This window comes from Carettochelys insculpta, chromosome 16, assembly GCF_033958435.1.
Source record: "Carettochelys insculpta isolate YL-2023 chromosome 16, ASM3395843v1, whole genome shotgun sequence".
In the NCBI taxonomy this organism is placed as follows: domain Eukaryota; kingdom Metazoa; phylum Chordata; order Testudines; family Carettochelyidae; genus Carettochelys; species Carettochelys insculpta.
In genome coordinates, this window is record NC_134152.1 from 22,088,690 (window position 1) to 22,113,848 (window position 25,159).

At 47.8% G+C, this 25,159-nt stretch overlaps 1 long non-coding RNA gene across 1 annotated transcript in view; it reads left to right on the forward strand.

The window, feature by feature from the left end:
* Nucleotides 1-25,159, forward strand: part of LOC142021619 (uncharacterized) — a 288,908-nt gene that overhangs the window by 232,012 nt on the left and 31,737 nt on the right. The window contains exon 2 of the long non-coding RNA XR_012647719.1: nucleotides 5,146-5,271. This is a non-coding gene — a long non-coding RNA (uncharacterized LOC142021619). The remainder of the gene's footprint in view (nucleotides 1-5,145; nucleotides 5,272-25,159) is intronic.

Genomic DNA, 25,159 nt, shown 5'->3' on the forward strand with positions numbered 1-25,159 from the left:
CTCAGGAGAGGGTGTGGGTGTCAGGAGGGGGCAAGGGAACTGAGAGGGTGTCTGGGTGCAGGAAGGAGTCATGCTTTGGGAGGGAGTTTGGGTGCATTGTGTGGATTCGGGGACAGAGAGATGGACTGAAGAAGGAACTGAGGGGGGTGGCTTACCTCAGGCCGCTCATGAAACATCCTGCACAACCCTCTGGCAGTAGCTCCTAGGTGGGGGAACCAGACGTCTCCGTGTGCTGTTGCCGATAAGCACCACCCCTGTAGCTCCCATTGGCTGCAGTTCCCATGTGGAGACATTCTCCCCTCTCATGGGGCACGTTTCTGGGAGTGAGGCTGGGCAGGAAGCCTGCCTTATTCCTTCTGTGCTGTCAGCAGTGGTGGCTAGAAGTCTCTGGGCCCTGCTAAATTAATTGGGCCCCTGAACAATTGATGCCTTTGCTTCCCTACACCATCAGCAGGACTCTGAGGCCACATGTCCTGCAAGCAGTTTAGATAACCAAAAATCTTCAGCCTCTGGAGTATGAAAGCGATACAGGACTAGGACTGCACCCTGCTCAGCACCTCAACAATTCGGACTCCCAGCCTTGACACCTTTCTTTTCCTTAAAGTTGGAAAACCATTTCCTCCTTGCCTACAGACAAAAGCACAATCTTTGCAAACATATCTGAGCTGCCTCTCCAGGCTCCAATTTACTTGGCTGCATGGTTGCTCTAAAAAATGTGGAGTTTGAAATATTGTCACAAATATTTAAAACTAATCCCTCCACCCTGTTCAATCCTAGTGGTTATTGACCTGCTAGCTTCAGAGAAGAGAACAAGATCTGGCCACATGTATAGTTGCCAATAAGTCCTCCTGCCACATGGAAGATGAATGCTCTTGATTTCTGTTCCCATATTTCCCTAGCATGCCAGCCCCACCAGTATTAGTCACCCTAAAACTCTCAAGCATATGTTACGTTTATTCAGTATTTGCTCAGTTTTTACAACCCTTGAAAAATTTTTCTTAATTGCATGTGGAATTCGCCAAATTCATTTTCAGAATTTTATCCAGAAATAGGGTGATCATACAGGAAGTCAGAGGTATGGTGTGAAAAATAGCTCAAGTCTTTTGAGTCCCAATCCCCTGGTCTCAATGTTATCTAACAGATTACTTTTATTCTATCCTACCTGGCAGCAGCTCACCATAAATAATCCCTTTAAACAATTGAATCTACAGGTAACTGTTGTAGTTCACTTGGTAATGAAGAACTCCCCAATATGTGCACCCCACCAATGGATACCCATTTCTTAGTTCCTCCTTATAGACTTCATTAAGTCTTGAAGAACACTAAGGGCAGGTGTATACTTACCGGAAGAGCAACACACTGGTGATCAATCTTCTGGGGTCCTATTTAGCGCACCTAGTAGGACCACACTAAATAGAATGATCAGGCGCCATCATCAACCCTGGTATTCCCCACAGTTACAAAGAAAGGGAATAGACTCCAGCAAGGATCCGGCTCCAGTCCCTTTGAGCATATCGACCAAGGGATCATCCCCCTTCCCCTCCCAGGGCCTGCACACTGTCAGCGCCAAGTTCTCCCTGTCCCAGTAAGGTTTCATCATGTTCACATGATAGACCCAGTGGCTGTGAGCCCGGTCTGACAGTTCCGCCACATAGTTCACCTCATTTATCTGTTTGACAACCTTGAAGGGGCCATCCCAGGCAGCTTGCAGCTTGTTACGTCGCACAGGTACAAGAACCATCATTTGGTCCCCGGTAGCATAGGCTCGGGCTCAGGCGTTATGGCCATCCTGTACTGGGAATGGGTTCCCAGACGCGAAGCAGAGCCATGGGAGGTCCAGAGGCAGCTGGTGATTCCCCATTCGTACATCCGCAGGCAAATGAGTAAGGGAGGTTGGTGGGAGAGTTTCTCCTGTTGATCTCCTGCTGAGGAGACAGTGGCAAAAATCAATATATGGTGTGTTGACTCCTGCTACACAATTCTCATAGTGGGAGATGCAAATCTGAAATCAATTTTTCACCTAGTATAAGAGAGTGAGCTGGTCCCAAAATACTGGGGAGACAGATTGTTCATCACAGCCATTTGAACTGAATGAATTTTAGAAAAGCTGAGTGAATTTCAGGACAGCTGCCTTTTCCTCCTGCTCTCTTTAGTATAGACAAGGTTTCAGCATGCCAGGAAACAAAATGACTCAGCCTTAACCAATTTTGTGAAATAATGAGAGCAAGCTTATGTACCTGGGAGAAATACAGAGAAACAACATGACTGAATGGGGAGGACAAAAATATGTCTTTGCTGGGCAAATTGTAAAGCCACAGAAAAACTAGATGGGAGAAATCAAAACAGGAGCTAGAAATAATATAAGGCAAAGGAGCAGAAAGATGTAATTGAAGAGCAACATCCCATGTGGCTTGGAGATGGGGAGGGAAAACAATGGCACATTATTCAGTGATAAGTTTTGGAGTAGCATTACTTCACTAAAGTGCCAAAAAAATGTTGCAGTGGAAATCACTGCTGTATCCTGTGGTCTAAAAACTGCCGCTACCAGTTGGACTACAGGATGAACGTCTCTAGTCTGGCACGCTCTCATCTGGCAACATCCGTTGTCCAGTATGATTTTAATTACCCGGTTGATCACTTATCATGGGTGTGGCCAAGTTTCCCACAGTCCCATAAAGTTTGTTTACAGCCACCAGGCCTGGCTCTCAGTGTTCTGTGTTGTTATTTCACTCTAAATGATCCCTAAATGTCTTCTAAGAGTCCAGGAAGAGTTGATAATGCTGCTAGATGATAATGACCTCCTGTGGTCCAGTAAATTATCTCATTTGGCATCAGTCTGGTCCCGAGGGTGCTGGACTAGAGAGGTTCAACCTGTAGTGTGAGCTAAATGTGAGGGCAGAATTTGGCTGATTGATGAGCAGGCAGGTGGAAGTGGGTTTATAAGTAGTCATAAAATGGTACTAGGGTATGACAGGCTAAGCAAGTATTTTTGGGAAGTTATTCTAAATTTCAGAAAACCCAGGACCTGGGGAAGTAGGTGTGCAGAAACTGACAGTGACTGTGAGAATAATGAATGCTGATTGGGCACTCTGTTTCTGGAAGAATAATATCTTGTGCTTTTTGACATTTAGCGTGACATTAAATTGAGATTTTATACTGACTTTTGAAATTGCTATAAAAATAAATTTAAACTATTTTTGTCATCAGCTATGCAGAACTTTTATGTCCTTAAAAGCGCTGTGATTGTAGCACTTACATAGCATAGAGATGTTCTAATTTATACCTATTGATTTTAACTTTACCATAGTTTTTACATTACAGTTAACTACCTTCCAAAATCAATATATTTACATTTTGACAAATCTGCCTCAGATGAATGGCCTTATTTATCAACCCAGAACATTTGAGCAAGCAATAAAATCTCGCGAAAAGGAAAGCTGTCTGCAGAACACCTCCACATCTTACTTAAGGCTGATCACAGTAGGCCTCACTGAAAAGGCACATTATATCCTCCGTGTTAAGTGATCCAGGATTGAATTTAAGGGCTCATTTGCTCTTACAGCATTATAGGATATATTATATCTCAAATCAGATAATATAGCAACAGCCAAGGAGCAACTTTCCAGGTGCATCAAGTGAGCTACACACTTCCAAATAATACCACTTGGCTCTTACATCGTTTCCATGCATTGACATTCAAGCGTGTTACAAAGGTAGGTGTGTGCTGCCATTCTCATTTTACAACTGAGGACACCAGGACAGATCAAGGTGGTGTAACCTTGACCAAGTCACATAGTTGGTCAATGACAAAGCTGGTAAAGGAATCTTGGAGCCCCAGTCCCATGCACTATCCAGGGGACCTTGTCTCTATCTGGGAAAGGAGCCGATTAGCCATATAGGACCAAACAGATTTGTGATATCAGCAGATTTGCATCAGCAATGAATATGCCCTATTTTCTTCAAAGGTCCTGTTCCTGCTACCATTTAAATCAATGGGATCTTACCATTGGCTTCAGTAGAGTCAGGGGCAGGTCCTAATTGTTTTGAAATATTATTTTTTTTAAAAAGACTTCCTCCATTAAATCTGCCACAAGACAACATTAACTTTGGCAACCAGCACTTAGCAGGTCATCTTGGGTCTCTCTAATCTCGACAGCATTAAGCAGGTCTCACTTTTCATAATGAAAAGCTCTGCCGGGTAGATAATCTCCAGTATTTTCATGCTCAAATGTAAATTCCTTTATCCAAAGCTATAATGGTTTTGGTAGACACCGCTATGTTTTGTCCTCCATGAAATACCTTTAATATGAGTATCCTACTCTCAGGCAATGTGTCCCTTCCATTGGTCTAGATCAGTGTTTCTTACACTGTGTTCTGCGAACAACTCTCAGGTGTGCTGTGAGCGTTTGGAACAATACACCGATGGTATGTATTTTCTGTTATTAAAACCGGATACAATGTTATTTTTTCATTGCTATGATACCTGATTAAATTACTTCATTTTCTTTTTGCTGTATATGTTGCTGTTGTGTTGTGGTTTTGTTTTTGGTCTGAGACAAGTTTATTTTAAGAAAATTTTCGTAGGTGAATCCCATAAAAAACATTATTGTTTGGTGTTCCAAAGTCTCAAAAAGTTAAGAAACACGGGTCTAGACTGTGGCATTTTTGCCATGACCAAGCTGAAGAGAGTGTATGATGATACTCCCTCCATCATGTTTTATGAAAATTGGCTTGTGACTTATCAATGCTTTGGACAAAATACCTCATGTAACCTATCAATTTTATTGTTACGATCTGCTGGATCTGTATACTCTATTTTGGGGCACGTATTTTTCTTCTGTGTGAAGTTGGAAATAAGAAGTGTAAATCTGTTTAAAGTCTTATATATGATAATGAGAGACATTACTCCTACTCTGGAACCCTAGTGACTGGCCATCAATTTAACAACTTGCAAACAGCCTTGTTTGTCCTGTAAATCCAGAAGGTGGTTGGTGCTAGACAGACCTGTACTGCCTGGTACCACAAGCCATTTTGATCCAGTGTTTTCTATGAGATATGGGGGCAGGAGGGTGCTAAAGAACAAAGGCTTCTTGATCTATGGGAAAGTCTATTTAACTAATGGGAAGCTCTCTGTTTTGTGTGCAGCCTGCCTTGGAAACTGCCTGGCACCCCCTGAAGAGGAAAAAAAGAACAATGAAAGGCTGTTTACCCAAATCAGAAAAAACAGCTCTGGTATGAAGATTTTGCCTGACATGAGAACAGTTCTTTAGGGTAAGAATGTGTAGACCATAAGTCTCCTAGGGAAGTTAGGATTAGCTATGCATTTTCTTTTCATTGCAGTTTAGTAAGTTACTTCAATATGTCCGTTTTCACATATAACCACTGTAATCGTACTGTGTGTGCTTTAATAAAACCCTTTTGTTTCTGATCCAGCCCAATGTAAGTAATTAGTTTGCACACAGACAGATGGATTTATTTGTGGTTTTGATCCCTTTTGGAGGATGCTGTCTCCTAGAGCTGCATCCTCCCAAAGCTGAAGTAAATTAGTGTCTGCATTGCTCTGCAGTGGGGCAGTATCCTCCACCCTGTGCCATGTCTGAGGGCGACCAGGAGATCTGGCCCTGCAGGACAGGGTGTTGGGGAGCCCCAGAGACCAAGAAAGAAGGTGTCAGTGTATAATCAGCACACTGATGAGCAATTGCAAGGGGTCTTCTGTGATCACACCCCATCATGGAGTGAGACGGGAGTAGGGAAGTGCAGCAAGGGCATTCTGGGAAATTCTTCATGACTTCATCAGAATTTGTCTGAAGATGCAGTGGAAGTATATGGTGGTATATTTTGTACTTCCTCTTATTACCTCAGAGCTCCACTGGCTAGTTCGTGGACGGCTGTAGAGACCCTGATTCCTATCTCCTTTCAAAGTTGCTTTGCATCCACTGCTGCCATTGTCTTCAGCTCAGTTTGGGGATACTTAGTATGTACTGTCTTTGCCAGATAAAAGTTTTTGACAAATACTCAATTTTTCTTTGAAAATTTTCATTTTTTTGTCAAGGGGCTGTTTTCCATCAAAAATTTAATGGAAAATTGACGACCAGCCCTCCTTGCTGTGTTGCAGCAAAAGTGATCAGATAAAAAGATAGAAATGAAAGAGATTTTCTTTTAAAGAGCACAAGCAGAGATGATGCATAGTGTTTATTGCTAAACTCGCTCCAGGCCTGGTAGCATTGCATTAGCGTGTTACTCTGACCATTAATCCTCTTCCTCAAAGAAGAGAGATGGCAGTCTTCAAAACAATATACTTCCTAGCACAGTGGTTGGCAACCTGCAGCCCATGGACCTCATACAGCCCATTCTATCTGTGGCTCATGGGACATTTTCTTTGCTGTTGCCCACATGCAGGGTTGCTGGATTCTGCTGGTTTCTGTCCACACAGGTTTTTTTTTCCCTACCGCTATCACTGAAGTGACATGAACATAAGCTGTGTCTACACATGCACTTAATTTTGAAAATACAGGATATCTTTTGAAAAAACACAGGGAGCGTCTACATGTACAACATGTTCTGTGGAAAGGAAATTAGAGGAACATGGCTCAGACTTAAAAATCCGGATACCAATCCCCTATTAGGAAAAGCACCCCCTTTCAAAATTTTCTTTCAAAAAAAAGGTAGGCGTAGATGCCCGTGGCTGCTCTTTCGAAAAAGGAGTCCGCCATGGCACTGGTCAGCTGGAGCACGGAGACGCTCTGGCCCTCACCAGCAGGGGCTGTATGATTCCTGTGTCCAGCTGCTCTTAAAGCTGCATGGACCCAGGAACCCCTGGCAGGAAGCTGAAAGCATGCTAGCAGCGAAGGCATGAGCTGCTTGGAGCACGCCCTCACAGCCACCCCCAGAACATTGCTGCACAGCAATGGCTCGCAGCTGCCCGCCGCAGGAGCCCCAAAGCCCCCCTCAGAGCCCTCACAGGGCAACCAGGAGCAGCAGGGTGAAAAGAAAAAAATGGCTTCCTCCTGGATAGAGCCCAAGTTAAGAGACCTCCTGGGACTTTGAAAGGAGGAGGAGGTGTTGAGGGAGATGGGGGTGAAGTCCCTCAGTGCTGCAGCCTTCACCTGCCTTGCCCATGACCTCAGCACTCAGGGACACCCCGAGTGCACTCCAGACCAAGTCCAGAGCAAAATTAAAGAGCTGGCAGGGCTACACCTGGGCCCAGGATAAGGCTGGGCACTCGGGGCAGATTCCTCCACCTTCCCCTACTACCAGGAGCTCCACTCCACCCAGGGGCCCTGGGACAGCTCCCTGCCACCCATCATCCTGGACGTGGCTGCAGACCTGTCTGAGGAAGAAGCCCTGGAGGAGCTGGGACCAGGGAGCCAGAGATAAGGGCTGGACGCCACCCTGGAGTAGTCGAGCGAGGAGGACGACCTTGTGATCGGTGTCCTGGTAGCTATCTGGGGTGGCCAGTTTCCATATAGGGATTGTGACCCATTTCTCGAGGGGGAAACCAGGCTTCATGGTGGTGTCCTGGTGCCTCAGTGTGGGGATGAGCCAGGGGCAGAGCTCCTGGAAGGTCTTCTTGCTCATGCAGAAGTTCTGCAGCCATGTGGCATCATCCCATTACCCCAGGACCAACTGCTTCCACCAGTCTGAGCTGCTGGGGTGGCTCCAGAGGTGCTGGGGCACCAAGGGGTGGGATCCAGGCTGGAGGTGCTCCATGTCCCTGGGAAGACCACTCGGTTCCCTTAGGAGGAGCGGGGGAGTGTCCACAATCTCCATGTTTAAAGCCAGGAGCAGGTGCTCGTCATCCATTGTGCTGTGTACCAAACTCTGCTTGGCTTTGGGTAGCTCCGCAGGCCTCAGCTCATGTGGGGAAGGGATGTTTGGGAGCGGCCCTTTAAGGAAGAGGCTCGACAGCCATCCAACCTCATCTGCGGTGTCTCTGGCTCCATTTTTTCGAAAGACTACACGTAGCTGTGTGGACGCTCCCTTTCGAACGAACAGAGCAGTCTTTCAAGAGGGCAAATCAAACCTTCGATCTGCTTTTGGTGTGTAATTGTGCGCTTTTGAAAAGCTAGATTTCTATTTCTGTCATTCAATTTTTAGCCTTTCAAAAGAGAGCTCCCATGTAGACACAGCTATAAAGAAAAGGCACTTGAAATGAGGTGTATTGAATGAACACAGCATTGACTGTGAGAGCTGTGTATTACTTCTGCTACAATATGCCCTGCAAGTTCTAGGTAGGCAAGCACAGTGAGCAAAACTACCCTATCCTGGCAGACCATCTTGGTTGCAACAAGCTTGAGTCCCATTGACATGAAGGAGAGTCACTAATATGGCCCACTCACTAGCCTAAGTTGCCCCTCACTGCCCTATTGATTTGCTGTGAGAAGTGAGTAGTACAGTGACAGGAAAGGGGACCTGAAAACAGATAAAAGAGAGACTAACCCATGATATTAATAATGATGTCATTAATCCTCATGGCTACATCTACACTACAGCGATCTGTCAACAGAAGTTACTGTCGGAAGAGATCTTCTGGCAGAACTTCTGTCGACAGATCACTTCCACACACAAAAGCGGATCAAAAGAGCAATCCACTCCATCGACAGAGAGTGGCCAGACTGCCCAGCCACTCTCTTGACAGAAGGGCCAACTGGAAGCTCAGAGAACAGGACTGCCCAGAGAACTGGAAGCCCTATCTGTTGACAGAGGGCCTCCGCAGCAACTACCAGCTTTTTTGTTGACAAAAACTGTCGACAAAGGCATTATTCGTCATGGAGAGGCAGAACGCTGTCAGTGGACGTGCTAAATTTTGTGGACAGACTGTCAACAAAATGGATTATGCGTGTAGATGCTCTGCAAGTTTTGTTGACAAAACTCTCTAGTGTAGATGTGGCCTGTGGTTACTGTTCCTGTTCTGACACCCATCCAACAGATACATCTGGGAGATACCCAGTGACAATACTGCATTATCTTCAAAAAGGGCAATCCTTCTGTAAAATCTGTTTCCCCAAAGCTGTGCCCACAGAGGTCTTGTTCTGATAATCGGTAAAAATGGACAAGAGGCACTGTGGTCATGATTTTCCAAAATCACTTATTATTTTGGGTACCCAATTTAAGTTACCTGAAAGGGGTCTGATTTTTAGAGGGAATGTAATCACTAATTATTTCTTAAAATATTGGCCTCAGAATTTTTCCATAGGGGCCTTAAAGAAATAATTCTCTATGTCATTTGTTAAACATTTTATTAAATACTCTCCACTGTTGTGTCCTAACCTGCAACTTGCGTAAGCAAAGGGAGCCCCTTTTCCTCCAGTGCAGTGAATCGTCTTCCTAGTGGCACAGTATTAGCCTCTGTGGAGTTGGTACAGTCACATATTGTGACAGTAAGATATTGATGGGATTTATTCAGTCTGGACTATCCATATGCAGAGAATGGAAGCACATTCTCTGGCTACTGTTAATTTCATTAATATTTCTGAGGATCTCGCAACCCACCTGAATAGTGTCAATAATGCTACTGTGCCATGGAGCTTTTAAGGCCTGAAAGGCCGCGTCTACACGTGCACGCTACTTCGAAGTAGCGGCGCCAACTTCGAAATAGCGCCCGTCACAGCTACATGTGTTGGGCGCTATTTCGAAGTTGAAATCGACATTAGGCGGCGAGACGTCAAAGTTGCTAACCCCATGAGGGGATGGGAATAGCGCCCTACTTCGAAGTTGAACGTCGAAGTAGGGCACGTGTAGCCGATCCACGTCCGGCAACATCGAAATAGCAGGGTCCACCATGGCGGCAATCAGCTGAGGGGTTGAGAGATGCTCTCTCTCCAGCCCCTGCGGGGCTCTATGGTCACCGTGTGCAGCAGCCCTTAGCCCAAGGCTTCTGGCTGCTGCTGCGGCAGCTGGGGATCCATGCTGCATGCACAGGGTCTGGAACCAGTTGTCGGCTCTGTGGATCTTGTGTTGTTTAGTGCAAGTGTGTCTGGGAGGGGCCCTTTAAGGGAGCAGCTTGTTGTTGAATCCGCCCTGTGACCCTGTCTGCAGCTGTTCCTCGCACCCTTATTTCGATGTGTGCTACTTTGGCGTGTAGACGTTCCCTCGCAGCACCTATTTCGATGTGGTGCTGCCCAACGTCGAAGTTGAACGTCGACGTTGCCAGCCCTGGAGGACGTGTAGACGTTATTCATCGAAATAGCCTATTTCGATGTAGCGTGCATGTGTAGATGTAGCCAAAGAGACTCATGAGGGAGGTTATAAAAGAGGGCATTGCCAAAGCAGAATGTGCTCAAAGGATGAATATTACAGGACCACACTGCAATTGCAAGAGTTAAAACTAGAGATCTATTTTGTGAGTGGGAGAAAACATGGTCCCGCCTCAGATGTTATTTTTCCATTCAAAGGACAAGATGCCATTAACACGTGTGACCTTTTTCTCTGGAGTTTCTAGTCTGAATCAGACCAAACAGATTTTACATTCCCTAGTGTTAAAGTGAAGTGGCTTTTGATAAAGTGGCTGCGCTAAGTCATTCTGACCAATTTATCAAAAAGCACTTTGTACCACTGTAGCTGACCCCGGTGAGCCAGAAAGCATTATCATCAGCATGCAGAAATGTGCCTGATTGAGAGCATGCTTTCAGCGTATCTTTAATATAATACAACTAAAGAAGTGAATTAGAACTTTGTGATGCTCCAGTAGTCATGCGACGCATTTTTCTAATAATGCCTCTCGAGATGCCTTAAAAAAAAGTATTATTTGGAGTGTGTTCTCAGGAAAACAATATTGAACCACATTTTCAGCCTTTCCAATTGCAGATAATGGGCAAGTATCTGATCGTATCAAGTGTTTGTTCTACATTCAAGAATGTCCCTTATCTCTAATATCTATGATATTGTCTATTTGGTCAGCACATTCAAGTAGTGCTGAACAGGTAGAATAGCTTGGGTAAGATCCAGACACTGCTCAGCATAGTCTGAATGAGAATAGAATCATAAAAAGATGTTTTCAGGAGTTTTGGAGAGTGAAAGTAGAAAGAATCTAATTAGGGCTGTGTACCTTGCACCATTCTGGTTTCATGATATTTGTTCTGTTTTTGGTGTTTTCTTTGTGTTTTCGCTCTGTGCAGCTCTCCACCCCCCAAATGTTGGTTTATCACAGTTTGGGTAAAATGCAGAAGCCACCATGGCATAAAAACTAACCTGTTCTTGACAAAAAAGCAAGCAGTCCTGTAACAACTGAAAGACTAACAATTTTATTTATTAGGTAATGAACTTTCATGGGTAAGTCTTTAAGGTGCTACAGGACTGCTTGGTTTTTTTTGTGAAGCTACAGTAACTGACCTGTTTCTACTAAAAAATGAAGAGGTGCGTTTCATCAAAATATCATGCATTCTTTTCAGATTAATAAAATTTTCTATGAAAATGGGTCTAATTTCAAGTTAGTAACATATGCAGAAAACCTTTAAGGCTGGTAATTTAGCATTTTGCCATGTGTATTTAATTAATTATTTTACACTGCATAGATCCGTAGGAGTTCTTTTGCACTGGGATCTAATGTATGGTTTTTTTGTTATAAATAGGAATTATATGGTCATTTTGTATGGATAGGGAAAGCATCCTGTTCTTAGAGAAGGATGAATTATGTAGTCCAAACAGGTGATACGTACTAGTTGTGGTTGCTTTCACTAACCTGAAATGTAATCCAGCTACACCTACTGCTTTTTCAGATGTCAGCTGTACCATCTGCTGATGAAAAAATTCATTTATCACCAAGGAAATAAAAAACAATGGTGTGGTGGTTGGCCCTATAATCAGGCTAAGGACTTTTAAATAATCTGATCTTTGTTCATTAAAAATATAGATCCATTGTGGAAGAGAGAAGAATTAAAGCAAATGTTGATACTTTTGTAGACTACCAGATAAATAAAAGAATATTTCAAATCTGTTAAAACTAGAGGAGCATAAGAAACAGTTCAGTTCCCTTGAAAACACTCAGGCAGTCCTTAGAGATAATTTAGTAACTTCTGGAAGCAGAAGCATAAAGTCAATTGTAAGGGTTGGGTGAAAGTCTTATACCAGTAAAATCAATGGAAATTTTGCTATAGAACTCCAGTGGAAATTTGGCAGAGCTGGAAAAAGTACCCAAAAAGTTGTGTGAGTAAAAGTGCAGCTGTTTTGGGGGGGAACATACTCAAGTACAAGTTACTGGTGTCCCTCTGGAAAACGACTCAATAAAAAGTACACACACATGTGCCTGCACTCACACATGTCACATCTACGTTGTACTCAAGTATCCAGAAGTGAAAGCAACTGCGCTTTTACTCAAGTCACTTTTGGGTACTATTTCCACCTCTGAAATTTGGCCATTAACTTCAGCGAGGTCAGGATTTGATAGAATCTTAGGAGATCAAAGAAGATTAGAGTTAGAAGAGACCTCACGAGGTCACCTGGTCCACCTCCCTGCTCAAAGCAGCACCAACCCAACTAAATCAGTCCAACCTGGGCTTTGTCAAACCTGGTCTTAAAAACTTCTAAGGATGGAGAGTCCCCAGTCTCCCTTGGCAACCCTTTCCAGTGCTTCAGTGGTGAAGTAGTATTTCCCTAATATCTAACCTAGACTTCTTCCATTGCAACTTGAGACCATTGCTTATTATTCTGTCATCTGCCACCACTGAGAATAGCCTAGCTGCATCCTCTTTGAAAGTCTGCTATCAAATCCTTCATCACTCTTCTCTGCTGCAGACAAAATAAGCCCAATTTCCTTAGCCTCTCCTTACAAATCATGTACCCCTGCTCCCTAATCAGTTATGGTGCCCACCGTTTGACTTTCTCCAATGTGTCCACATCCTTCATCTGCTGGCAATGCTTCTAGTAATGCAGCCCAATAGTTGTTAGTCTTCTTGGCAAAGGGCTCCCTATTGACTCTCATCCAGCTTCCCATCTACTGTGAACCCCTGGTCCTTGCCTGCAGAATCTCTTCTTAGCCAGTCGGTCCCCAGCCTGTAGAAGTGCATGAGTTCTTCCATCCTAAGTGCAGGACTCTGCACTTGTCCTTGTTGAATGTCATCAGATTTCTTTTAGCCCAATCCTCCAATTTGTCTGGGTCACTTTGGACCCTATTCCTCCTCTTCAGCATGTTTATTTCTCCCTCCAGCTTAGTGTCATCTGTGAACTCGCTGAGGGTGCACACCTACCCATTATCCAGACAATTAAAGCAGATATTGAACCAAAGAAGCCCCAGGACTGACTCCTTGGGTACTTCACTTGATACCAGCTGCCAAGTAAACATAAAGCTGTTGATCATTACCCATTGAGCCCAGTGATCTAGACAGCTTTCTATTCACCTTGTAGTCCATTCATCCAAGCTATACGTCTTTAACTTGCTAGCAAAAACACTGTGAGAGAACATATCAAAAGCTTTGCTAAAGTCAGCACATATCATGCCCCCTGCTTTACCCATATCCATAAAGCCAGTTATTTCGTCACAGAAGGCAGTTAGGTTGGTCAGGCATGACTTGTCCTTAGTAGCCACGTCTACACGTGCACGCTACTTCGAAGTAGCGGCGCCAACTTCGAAATAGCGCCCGTCACGGCTACATGTGTTGGGCGCTATTTCGAAGTTAACTTCGACGTTAGGTGGCGAGACATCGAAGTCGCTAACCCCATGAGGGGATGGGAATAGCGCCCTACTTTGACATTCAACGTCGAAGTAGGGAACGTGTAGACAATCCGCGTCCCGCAACATCGAAATAGCGGGGTCCTCCATGGCGGCCATCAGCTGAGGGGTTGAGAGATGCTCTCTCTCCAGCCCCTGCGGGGCTCTATGGTCACCGTGTGCAGCAGCCCTTAGCCCAGGGCTTCTGGCTGCTGCTGCTGCAGCTGGGGATCCATGCTGCATGCACAGGGTCTGCAACCAGTTGTCGGCTCTGTGGATCTTGTGTTGTTTAGTGCAAGTGTGTCTGGGAGGGGCCCTTTAAGGGAGCAGCTTGCTGTTGAGTCTGCCCTGTGACCCTGTCTGCAGCTGTTCTTCGCACCCTTATTTTGATGTGTGCTACTTTGGCATGTAGACGTTCCCTCGCAGCGCCTATTTCAATGTGGTGCTGCCGAACGTCGACGTTCAACGTTGACGTTGCCAGCCCTGGAGGACGTGTAGACGCTATTCATCGAAATAGCTTATTTCGATGTCGCTACATCGAAATAAGCTATTTCGATGTAGCGTGCACATGTAGACGTAGCCAGTGAGTCCAGGTTGACTGTTCCTGATCACCTTCTTCTCCTCCAAATGTTTCATAATGGATTCCCCAAGGGCTTGTGCCATGACTTTTCCAGGGACTGAGGGGAGGCTAACTGGTCTGTAGCTCCCTGGATCCTCTTTCTTCCCTTATTTAAAGATGAGCACTGCATTTGCCTTTTTCCAGTTATCTGGAACCTTCCCCAATGACTACACGTTCTGCAGTCACATTAGCCGACTCTCTCAGAATCCTTGAAAGCATTAGATCCAGCCCCATGTACTTGTGCATGTCTAACTTTTCTAAATAGTCTCTAACCTGTTCTTTCACTACTGAGGGCTGCTCACCTCTTCCCATGCTGTGCTGCCCAGTGCAGCAGCCTGGGAGCTGACCTTGTCTGTGAAGACTCAGGCAAAAAAAGTCATTGAATACTTCAGGTTTTTCTACATCATCTGTTGCTAGGTTACCTTCCCTATTCAGTAGGGGTCCCACATTTTCCCTGGTCTCCTTCTTGTTGCTAACATACCTGCTGTAACCCTTCTTGTTGTCCTTCCCATCCTTTGCTAGCTGCAACTCCAATTGTGCTTTGGCCTTTGTGCATTGTGCATGCTCAAGCAATGTTTTTGTATCCCTCCTTAGTCATCTGTCCAAGCTTCCACTTCTCGTAAGCTTCCTTTTTGTGTTTAAGCTCACCAAAGACTTCTCTGTTAAGCCAACATGTCTCCTGCTATATTTGCTATTCCTTTTGCACGTTGGGATGCTTTGCTTTTGCTCCCGCAATAAGGCTTCTTTAAAATACAGCCAGCTCTCCTGAACTCCTTTCCCTATCCTATTACACTCCCAGGGGATCATGCCCATCAGTTCCCCGAGGAAGTCAAAGTTTCACCCAGTTCTTTTTAAAAATATTGTAGCATTCTTTCATATGTCTCCATTATCCTAATAACCAATGTTAATTTAACAGACTGACTCACTGAGGCACTCCAAGTTTGTGGGAACTAAGCTTTTCATCACCAGTCCTCCAGGCCCATTCCCACAATACATTGCCAATACACTGCACACTTTGCTACCTGAACCTTACCCTTCTCCCTGCCTCCACCTCCCATTGCTCATGTTGACCATTTAGAACAGTTTTCTAATTTCGATCAGTACTCATGATCGTGGATCATGTTCCAAGCACTGGGCAATGGTCTCTGGAGCACAGCCAGATGCTGTTGTGTGTGTGGTCAGAACTTGCCATCCTCTATGCCATCCTTCTTTGCTGGGAGATTTCCAGGAGGTTGGAGGAAGCAGATATCCACTGGCAGTCACACAGCATAGGAGGACTCAAATAATCACTCCAGGAAGTAACATTGCACCTCTCCATGCTACAATAAGGTAGACTAGGTGGTCTTCAAGGCTGTGAGTGCTGAACCTGACGTGACTGAGGACACTCTCCACAACCACGTAAGACTCATCTTATGATGGGACACTGACATGCTGAGAATTGGGAAAAGCTTGAGACAGATATGAGAGGAACCAAGCTCATTTGTATCACCACCCAACTGTTAATGTAATTCAGAAGATGAGTCAGAATGTTGGTGACATGCTGGGTTATCGACGCTCAGAGAAGAAAGAAAAGAACAGGAAGAGCCTAATGAAAATACAAAGCATGTCTGTTACCTTGCCTTTGACACCATTGTACTGAACAAGCTTGAGAAAACTCTGCTATGAGGAGAGTTGGCGGACAGAATAAGATCTTGATATTTTATATTTCTGAAAAGATTTTGGGAGAAATGTGATACAGTTACGGCAGATGAAACAACAAATTCCAGAAGGATCAAGTGGTTTTATGCCTGTGATGTCTGGATGAGGATATGAATGTTTTTGAAGAGTTTATTGGATTGTATTACATAGTATGTATATGGGTAAATGTACATTCATTACAACTCCAAACACAAGTTCAAGACATGCCTTAGAGATATTAATCTGATTTCAGACATGTTCAACTGGTTATTTAGCTTCATCCATTGTGAGCCATCTGCAAGCTTTACAGAAAGATCATTGAAATCAGTTCTGAAATCTGTCAGAACAAAATGTCAGCTCTTTCTCAAACTGATGTGGGTTACACAAATTATTTTGGTGGTACTTGTAACTAATGCTGTTAGCAACCATACTTTCAATGCTTGGCATTTTATTTAAACATTTATTCAAACAGTGGGACAATCATTGCTTAATGAATGGATTATGATTTTACATATGTGCAAGAACAAAGCTGATGACTGACTGTACCCAGATCCCTGAAAGCTAAGGCAATGTTTACACTAAACATAGAAGTTGACCGCCAATTTGCAATCTTAGCTATGCCAATTGCATAGCTAAAATCAATTTAGCTGTAGTCGACTTCCATGTCTGTCTACACAGCAGACGGTTGACCTTTCAATCTTACTTATTTCTCACCTCTCACGAGGAGTGCAGGAGTCAGCGTTGACCCGTGGGAGCATCATTTCATGCCTGTGCAAAATGAAACCCCTTCAGATCAGCCCTGAGTGGGTCAGTCTTCTGCCATAATGTGGCTGTAGCCTTTGCAGCTGAGTAGGTGAGTGGAAAAGGTGGAGGGGGCAGCCCCTGTGTTCCTTGGCCCAGGAACTCTGAGCCACCCCCTATTTTAATCCTTAATTTTGGGGCATGGCCTCAAGAGTCCAGACCCCATTAATTGTGGTTTTTCAATAGGTTCCCTTCCTTTTCCCCAGAGGGGTCGGAGGGCTGCAGCAGAGTAGTTTTGGATCATGACTAAATGTGTTTCCTTTTAACAATGTGAGAGACACGTGTTTCTGTTTAAAAGCATATTGTAATGACATGGCTGGCATGCAGCATTCGGTGTACCTCGATGGAATCAGAACATCTGAGAAGTGTATCGGGGGCCCTCAAATACTAATTGCTAACTGATGGGCAGAGGGACTGACTGTGGTTCTGGAGCAGAATTATGTGAGTTCTGTTGACAGGGGCCACAGTGCTTCATGGTGTGGGTGAAATCCCAGATGGAGGTGGATTTGGTATAGTATTTTCATTAATAAATACCAGGATTAAATGCACGCCGGTCACTTTGCTTGACACGGATGTGCTTGGGAAAAATTTTCTGCTGATTTAAGTTTGTGTATCATCCAAAAGAGTCTTAGATTACACCAAATATTAAATCAGGGTTGGGAAACGCCTGGCCCAGGGGCCTGATCTGACCCACAGCTTTCTTTGATCCAGCCTGCAAGGCCTAGAATTCTCCCACTGTGCAGGGGTGTCAGCCAGTGCTGGCACTCCAGCTATGGGCACAGGGCACCACGTCTGGAGCACCAGCGCCAGCTCCTTGCTTTAGTGGAGAGAGGAGTGAGCCTCATGGGCCCTCTCCAGACAAGCCAGGTCCAGAGCTGGTCCGTACAGTCTGACTGGCAGTGGGGAAGCAGCTCTGTGTGTTACACAGAAGCACTCCATGCAGGTACCATCCCCCTCCTGCCCTGTCACTCCTATTGGCCAAATCATGGCTAATAGAAGCAGTGGAAGGCAGTGCCCTGCAGCACACAGCCACCTGCACCCTCTTTCAGGTAGGTGCCCCCACTCCTACACACTCCTTCTGGTCCCATCCACCTGCCCCTCTCTCCCTTCCAGTACCTTCTCCTGCGTGCTTCCTCCTGCCCAGACCCATACCTCAAGCTCACTCCTGCACCCTACTTCCTTACCAGACCCCATGTTCTCAGCCCACCCCTGGCAGCCCTAGCTTGTGTACTGAAACCCTTATTTTGGCCCTACCCCAGAAACTAAGGCGCCCCCACAAAATCCCCTTTGGCTGTGGGGCAGAGCTTGAGGGCAGCGAGATGTATGTCTTTTGTTTTACTTCTCTGTTGTAGGGCCACATCTGTGAGGGATTTTATTTTTCTCCTCACTTGAGGGACAGGTCAGCGAGAGTCTTTTTTATGTGCTTCTTACTTACATGTGGCCCCCAACTGATTTTTCGGTGGGTCAGTGTTCCCAACCCCAAAAAAGGTTCTTCTTCGAGTGTCCCCGTGGGTGCTCCACATTAGGTGTCGGGCTCGCCCGGCGCCGCAGATCGGATCTTCCAAGCAGTTTCTGCCGGACCGCGCATGCGCCGGTGCGCGCCGCTCCCCCGCGCGCTCCCGGCCATGTGCGCGATCCGGTCCCCGCCAGTTCCTCTTAACCGCCGTCGGCTGCAGACGGAATCCAACTAGGCTAAGGCCAAGTAGTGTATTCAACGACTTTATCTGTTTTTTCTTAAAGTTTTTTTCAGGCACTTAGGCTACTATAAGCTAGCCGGTTGTTATTTTGTAAAAAAAAAAAAAAAAAAAAAAAACACAACAACGAACAAGCTAGGAGAGGGACAGCTCAGCCAGTCCCAGTAACAAGCGCCGGAGGCCAGGAGCTAGGGCTATCAGCCCTCCTGCTGAGGCAGGCCATCGGACGGGGAAAACGGCACAAAGAAGGTGCTAAGTACCCACTTAAAAACTTAAAGACTCATCAACAATGTCCTCTTCAGGCTTTTAAAAAAAAAAAAAAAAAAAAAATGCTGCTTCTTGATAAGGCCCTCCAGCCAGAAGCGCCGGAGCGGCCGCAGCAGGAGGGACCCTCCGGGGCCCTTAAAAGGAAAGCTGCCTTCCTCACTCCATCAGCGCAGAAACGGAGGAAAGTATCTCCAGCCCGATCCCTGCCGGCAGCAACAGCGAGCGGGACGGGAGGAGCAAGCAGCCCCCAGCCGCAGCAACAGCTGATCGGCGGCGGCACGGAGAGCCACGTGCAAACGGCTCAGCCTCCGATACTCAGCCAGCCGCCCCGCACCGCAGGCAGGGCGGCGGCTAAGCAAACGCCGGTACCGGTGGCACCGCAGGCAGTGGCACCGACCCCCGGGGAACCGGCGGTGCAGAGCGCGCAGGCACGCAGCCTGCCGGCACCGGAGGACACCGCACATGCGGCATCGCCCTCGAGCGTGCCGAGCTCGGTGCGGACGGGGCCGGAATCCCCTGTATGCTCCCCAGCCCGATCCCTGCTGGCAGCAACAGCGAGCGGGACGGGAGGAGCGAGCAGCCCCCAGCCACAGCAACAGCTGATCGGCGGCGGCACGGAGAGCCACGTGGAAGCGGCTCAGCCTCCGATAATCAGCCAGCCGCCCCGCACCGCAGGCAGGGCGGCGGCTAAACAAGCGCTGGTACCGGCGGCACCGCGGGCAGCGGCACCGACCCCCGGGGAACCGGCGGTGCAGAGTGCGCAGGCACGTAGCCTGCCGGCACTGGAGGACACCGCACGTGCGGCACCGCCCTTGAGCGTGCCGAGCTCGGGGCGGACGCCGGAATGCCCTGTATGCCCCCCAGCCCGATCCCTGCCGGCAGCAACAACGAGCGGGACGGGAGGAGCGAGCAGCCCCCAGCCGCAGCAACAGCTGATCGGCGGCGGCACGGAGAGCCACGTGCAAGCGGCTCACCCTTAGATAATCAGCCAGCCGCCCCGCACCGCAGGCAGGGCGGCGGCTAAACAAGCGCCGGTACCACCGACCCCCGGAAAACTGGCGGTGCAGAGCGCGCAGGCACGCAGCCTGCCGGCACCGAAGAACACCGCACGTGCGGCACCGACTTCGAGTGTGCCGAGCTCGGTGCGGACGGGGCCGGGATCCCCTGTATGTCAGGGGCGGAGTTACCTCCTCAAGGGAGGGGGAAGACTGCACACAAGAGGAGGCATTGCAGCCCCTCTCCGCACAGGGCTGTGGAGTTGCTTTCTCACAGCCCTCCGCTATGTTGCAGACTCCAACTAGAAGCAGGGGTCCCCCCCCGCCTTGGCCTACCCGGAGCCCCCTTCTCCATTTCTGCAACCAGCCTCACCCTGGCTGGGACCACCTCCACCCTTCCTGGGATTTGAACCGCTGGACTATTAGGCAAAGTCGCTCTCTCTGGGGTCTCGACGGTCTCCCTCCCCCAGACGCAAAGGGTATGCACCAAGGGAGTGGTCTAGGTCACCTTCCCAAGACCAGTGCTTATACTGCCGTGGTCGCCCCTACCACGCAGGGCATAGACACCACCGGCAATCTACTAGGGAAAGATCCCTACGAACGATCTCGTACCCCCGAGGGCAATTGCGACCGGGGACAGAGACTTAAGCATCTCAGGGGGGACTGGTTATGGAACCCCGAGATTTTTCCTCGCACACCTCTAGTGAGAGGGTGTACCATCATCAGCAGGAACCGGAAGGGTCCAGAGAGACGTACCCCAGCGGTTCCTCGGTTTCCTCCCCGGATGAGGCTACGGCCCCGGGGGGCGTCCATCCTCCGGACAATCTCAAACAGTTCCAAGAGCTGTTTTACGAGGGTGGCCTTCACGCAAGGCTTCCAGACAGCAAAGGTGCAAGAGCAACACCATAAGCTCCTCAAAAATCTGAGACCTCCGGCCTCCTCCAAAATAGCAATACCGCTGATGACGCAATCTTGGAGTCTGCCACTATGATATGGCAGACTCCTGCGACTATTCCGCCTGTCCACAAAAGAGCAAAAAAAAAAAAAAAAAAAAAAAACTTCGTGCCCACGAAGGGCATGGAGTTCCTGTTCAGCCACCCACAACCAAATTCTTTGGTGGTGGAGTCGTCGCAACGTGGGGGAATAAACAAACATGCCAAAAAGCTAGAGCTGTTGGGCAGAAAGGTCTACTCCTCCTCCACGCTACTGTTGCCAATGGCAAATTACGCAGCGCATCTAGCGAACCATAATTTCAACAACCACATTAGGTTGACCTCCCTCATGGACTCGCTTCCAGAGGGCACGAAACCAGTGCTCAAGGCCATCATCCGACCATTTTATAACCAGTGGCAAAGGATCACCACAGACAAATGGGTGCTGGAGATCATAGCCACGGGGTACGCCATCCCCTCCCAGTTGCTCCCACCGCCATGACCTCCACCCGGGGCCCCACCTCCAGGAGACCTCCCATGTAGCGAGGCTCAAGCAGGAGGTAGACCATCTCATGCTCGTAGGGGCAGTGGAAAGAGTGCCGGAGCAACTGCAAGGGAGAGGGTTCTACTCGAGGTACTTCCTCACGGGGAGGTCCATCTTAGATTTTCGAGGCCTCACCGGTACCTGCGCAAGCAACGTTTTCGGATGATCACAAACGCCTCCATCCTTACGGCACTAGACGATGGAGATTGGTTCGCAGCCCTCGACTTACAAGGTCCTACCGTTTGGGCTTTCCTCAGCCCCCAGAGTCTTCACCAAGACCTTGGCAGTGGTGTCAGCCTACCTGCACAGACAGGGGGTATTTATATTCCAGTATCTGAATGACTGCCTACTCAAAGGGGCCTCAAAGGAGGAGGTACTACGCATAATATGTGTCACGGCAGGCACGTTCTCTTCGCTCGGCCTGTTTATCAATCTGACAAAATCAAAGACAGACCCCACACAGGACATAGAGTTCGTAGGGGCACGCATAAATTCTATTACAGTGAGGGCGTATCTACCAGAGACTCGCTTTCGGGCCATCGGCTCCCTCGCGCAAGGCTTCACCTTCAGCCCTATGGTGCCGGTTCTGACGTGCTTACAGCCGCTGGGCCACATGGCAGCAGCGACGTTTCGTAGAACAGAACGCCAGGTTACACATGCGCAGCATGCAGCATTGGCTGGCGAGCGTATACAAACCGGCAGCACACACTGTTCACAGGATGGCGTCGCCCACAACGGAGGTGCGCAAATCCCTGCAATGGTGGGTAAACCCCGAGAACCTGCTAACAAGGGTACCCTTCCACCAACCACACGTATTGGTTTTTCTTACTACAGATGCCCCCCTCATAGGGTGGGGAGCACACATGGGCGAAGAGGTGACGCAAGGGCTGTGGTCCGCTATGGAGCAGTCACTGCACACAAATATACTGGAGCTCAAAGCAGTGTTCAACGCCTGCAGACACTTTCGAGACCAACTGAAAGGCAAGGTAGTCGGGATCAGTACAGACGATACCTCCACCATGTTTTATATAAATCGGCAAGGAGGAGCTCGGTCCCGTGCCTTATGTGTAGAAGCAGTCCGGTTGTGGAACTGCTGCATCGCCAACAATGTAACCTTGAAAGCCTCGTACTTACCAGGCGCTCGCAATGTGAAGGCAGACCAGCTGAGCAGGCGTTTCGCACTCACACACGAGTGGCAGATCCGTCCCGATCTGCTGCAACCGATTTTTCCACGCATGGGGTTTTTCCCCAGATAGACCCTGTTTGCTACTCAGCACAACAAGAAGTGCCCACGATTCTGCTCCAGGGCAGGACTGGGACGGGGGTCCCTGAGGGATGCCTTCGCGATCTCATGGAGGGGCCCCCTGCTTTACGCTTTCCCTCCCACAGTGCTCATCCACAAAGTGTTGCAGAAAGCCAGGAGGGAAGGAACCTGAATGATCCCGATAGTCCCAACGTGGGATCGACAGCAATGGTTCCCCCTATTCCTGCGCATGTCGGACCGGCCACCGATGTCCCCTCCGGTGGCGCGGGATCTGCTCACGCAAGCCCAGGGGTCCATAGTGCATCCGCACCCCTAAAGCCTGCGGCTACAAACGTGGTTAATCCATGGCTCAGCTCCCTAGAGAGCACATGTACGGAGGAAGTGCAGCAAGTCCTAGAAAGTAGCAGGAGGACTTCCACCAGGAAGACCTTCAAGCAGAAATGGACTCGCTTTACGGCATGGTGTTCTACCAAACAGCTAGCCCCCCTTTCGGTGCCTATGGCTGTGATATTAGAGTATTTACTGGACCTCAAGAGAGGAGGACTCTCGCTATCCTCGTTTCAGGTCCACCTGGCCGCCATTTTGGTGTTCAGACACGAAGAGGAAGGGCACACGGTGTTCGCCCATCCCATGGTTACCAGGTTCTTCAAAGGGCTGGTAAGCCTATACCCCCCCTCAGAAACCGCTTCCACCTCTGTGGAACTCGGACCTGGTGCTTAATGCGAAAAGGGGACCACCGTTTGAGCCTTTGGCCACGGTTTCCCTCCGCCTCCTTATGATGAAGACGACCTTTCTTCTCGCAATCACGTCAGCTCGCAGGGTGAGCGAGCTTGAGGCAGTTATGGCAACGCCGCCCTGCGCTGTTTTTCCAAGGAGGCAGTAACCATACGGCTGCATCCAGCCTTTGTTCCTAAAGTTTCTTTCTGAGTTTCATACTAACGAACCTATTGTTTACCCTTGTTTATCCAAAGCCTCATAACTCTAACAAAGAGGCGCGCCTACACCTCCTGGACGTGAGCAGGCGCTAGCTTTCTATATGGACAGGACCAAGTCCTTCCGGAGAACGGATAGGCTCCTAGTCTCTATCGCTCCCAAATCAAAAGGAGAATGTCTCTCTTCGCAGAGAATCTCTAAGCACATCGTATCTTGCATAAAAATGTGCTACAAACTCAAAAAGACTCCTTTACTGGCCACGCCCAGGGCTCATTCCACTAGGGCGGTGGCTGCATCAACAGCCTTTTTTCAAGGGCGTTGCGCTAAAAGACATTTGCAGAGTGGTGACCTGGTCATCCTGTGACACCTTCGCCAAACATTACGCCCTTCACAGGGTATTCCAAGAGGATACCCGTCTCTCGGCAGCGGTCCTCTCGGGGACAAGCTGCACATAATCCGATTACCCACCTCCTATCTTGGGTTACTGCTGGGTAGTCACCTAATGTGGAGCACCCATGGGGACACTCGAAGAAGAAAGAAAGGCTACTCACCGTAGTAACGGTGGTTCTTCGAGATGTGTCCCCGTGGGTGCTCCACTACCCGCCCATCCTCCCCGCTCCGGATCTCTGTTTAGTGTTTTGCAGGAGCATCCGAGGCGGTTGGTCAAGGAACTGGCGGGGACCGGATCGCGCACATGGCCGGGAGCGCGCGGGGGAGCGGCGCGCACCGGCGCATGCGCGGTCCGGCAGAAACTGCTTGGAAGATCCGATCTGCGGCGCCGGGCGAGCCCGACACCTAATGTGGAGCACCCACGGGGACACATCTCGAAGAACCACCGTTACTACGGTGAGTAGCCTTTCTTTCCCAACCGCTGGTTTAAAGTGAAACGTAATAGAAATGACTCATTCTAGCCATTTTTCTTGTCAAAGCCATGCAAATGTCCTGTGCAAAATGACTGTCCCCCATGCTCACTGGAAAATGGCTCCATATTTCCTTAAAACTCCACACTGATTATTTTAAAACATTTGCACTTTGTTTAATGAGTCTAGTTTGAGTTTGATACTGTAATGAGTCCCCAAAGTAGGTGCATGTCTTGTGAATGGAGGTATTATTAGCCACACTGCATGAAAAAAAGAAAAAGTGAAAACATCATCTCAAGATTCCAGATTCCTTGAAGAGGATGAATTATCTGGATCTGATCCCTTGATTTAATCAGTTCAGGACCCATTTGTTCTTCACTGAATAGATCCATTGTTATTGAGACATTGACTTTGTTTCTAAGTTTATGGCAACACATGTGCTATACAGAGACATTCACTGACCCTGGGCATTCAATAATGGATTTAAAAGTAGACATTCTTCTACAAAAGAATTTTACCACAAGAGTACAGTGGGAGACATCTGCATTGGAATTCATTTACAAATCTGACACATTTAAACTTGGCCTGAACAGAGATTGTAACAATCTAATGCATTACAAGGCAATTTCCCTACCTTTGATATTCAAAGTTATGGGACACATCCTACTCAATTTGCATCATTAACTAGTCCTGCTAGTGACAGATAACCCTTTTTTTTCCCCTTCCCTCCCCTCACCTCCCGCTATATAAACTGTGGCTTCTGTTTTTCCACTCCATTATTTTTCATCTGAAGAAGTGAGTTTTACCCACAAAAGCTCAGGATTTAATACAGTTGTTGGTCTGTATGATGCCACAGGACTGCTTGTTATTTGTGAAGCCACAGACTAAGATAGCTACCCTTCTGAGACCATCTATGGGAAGGTTTCTT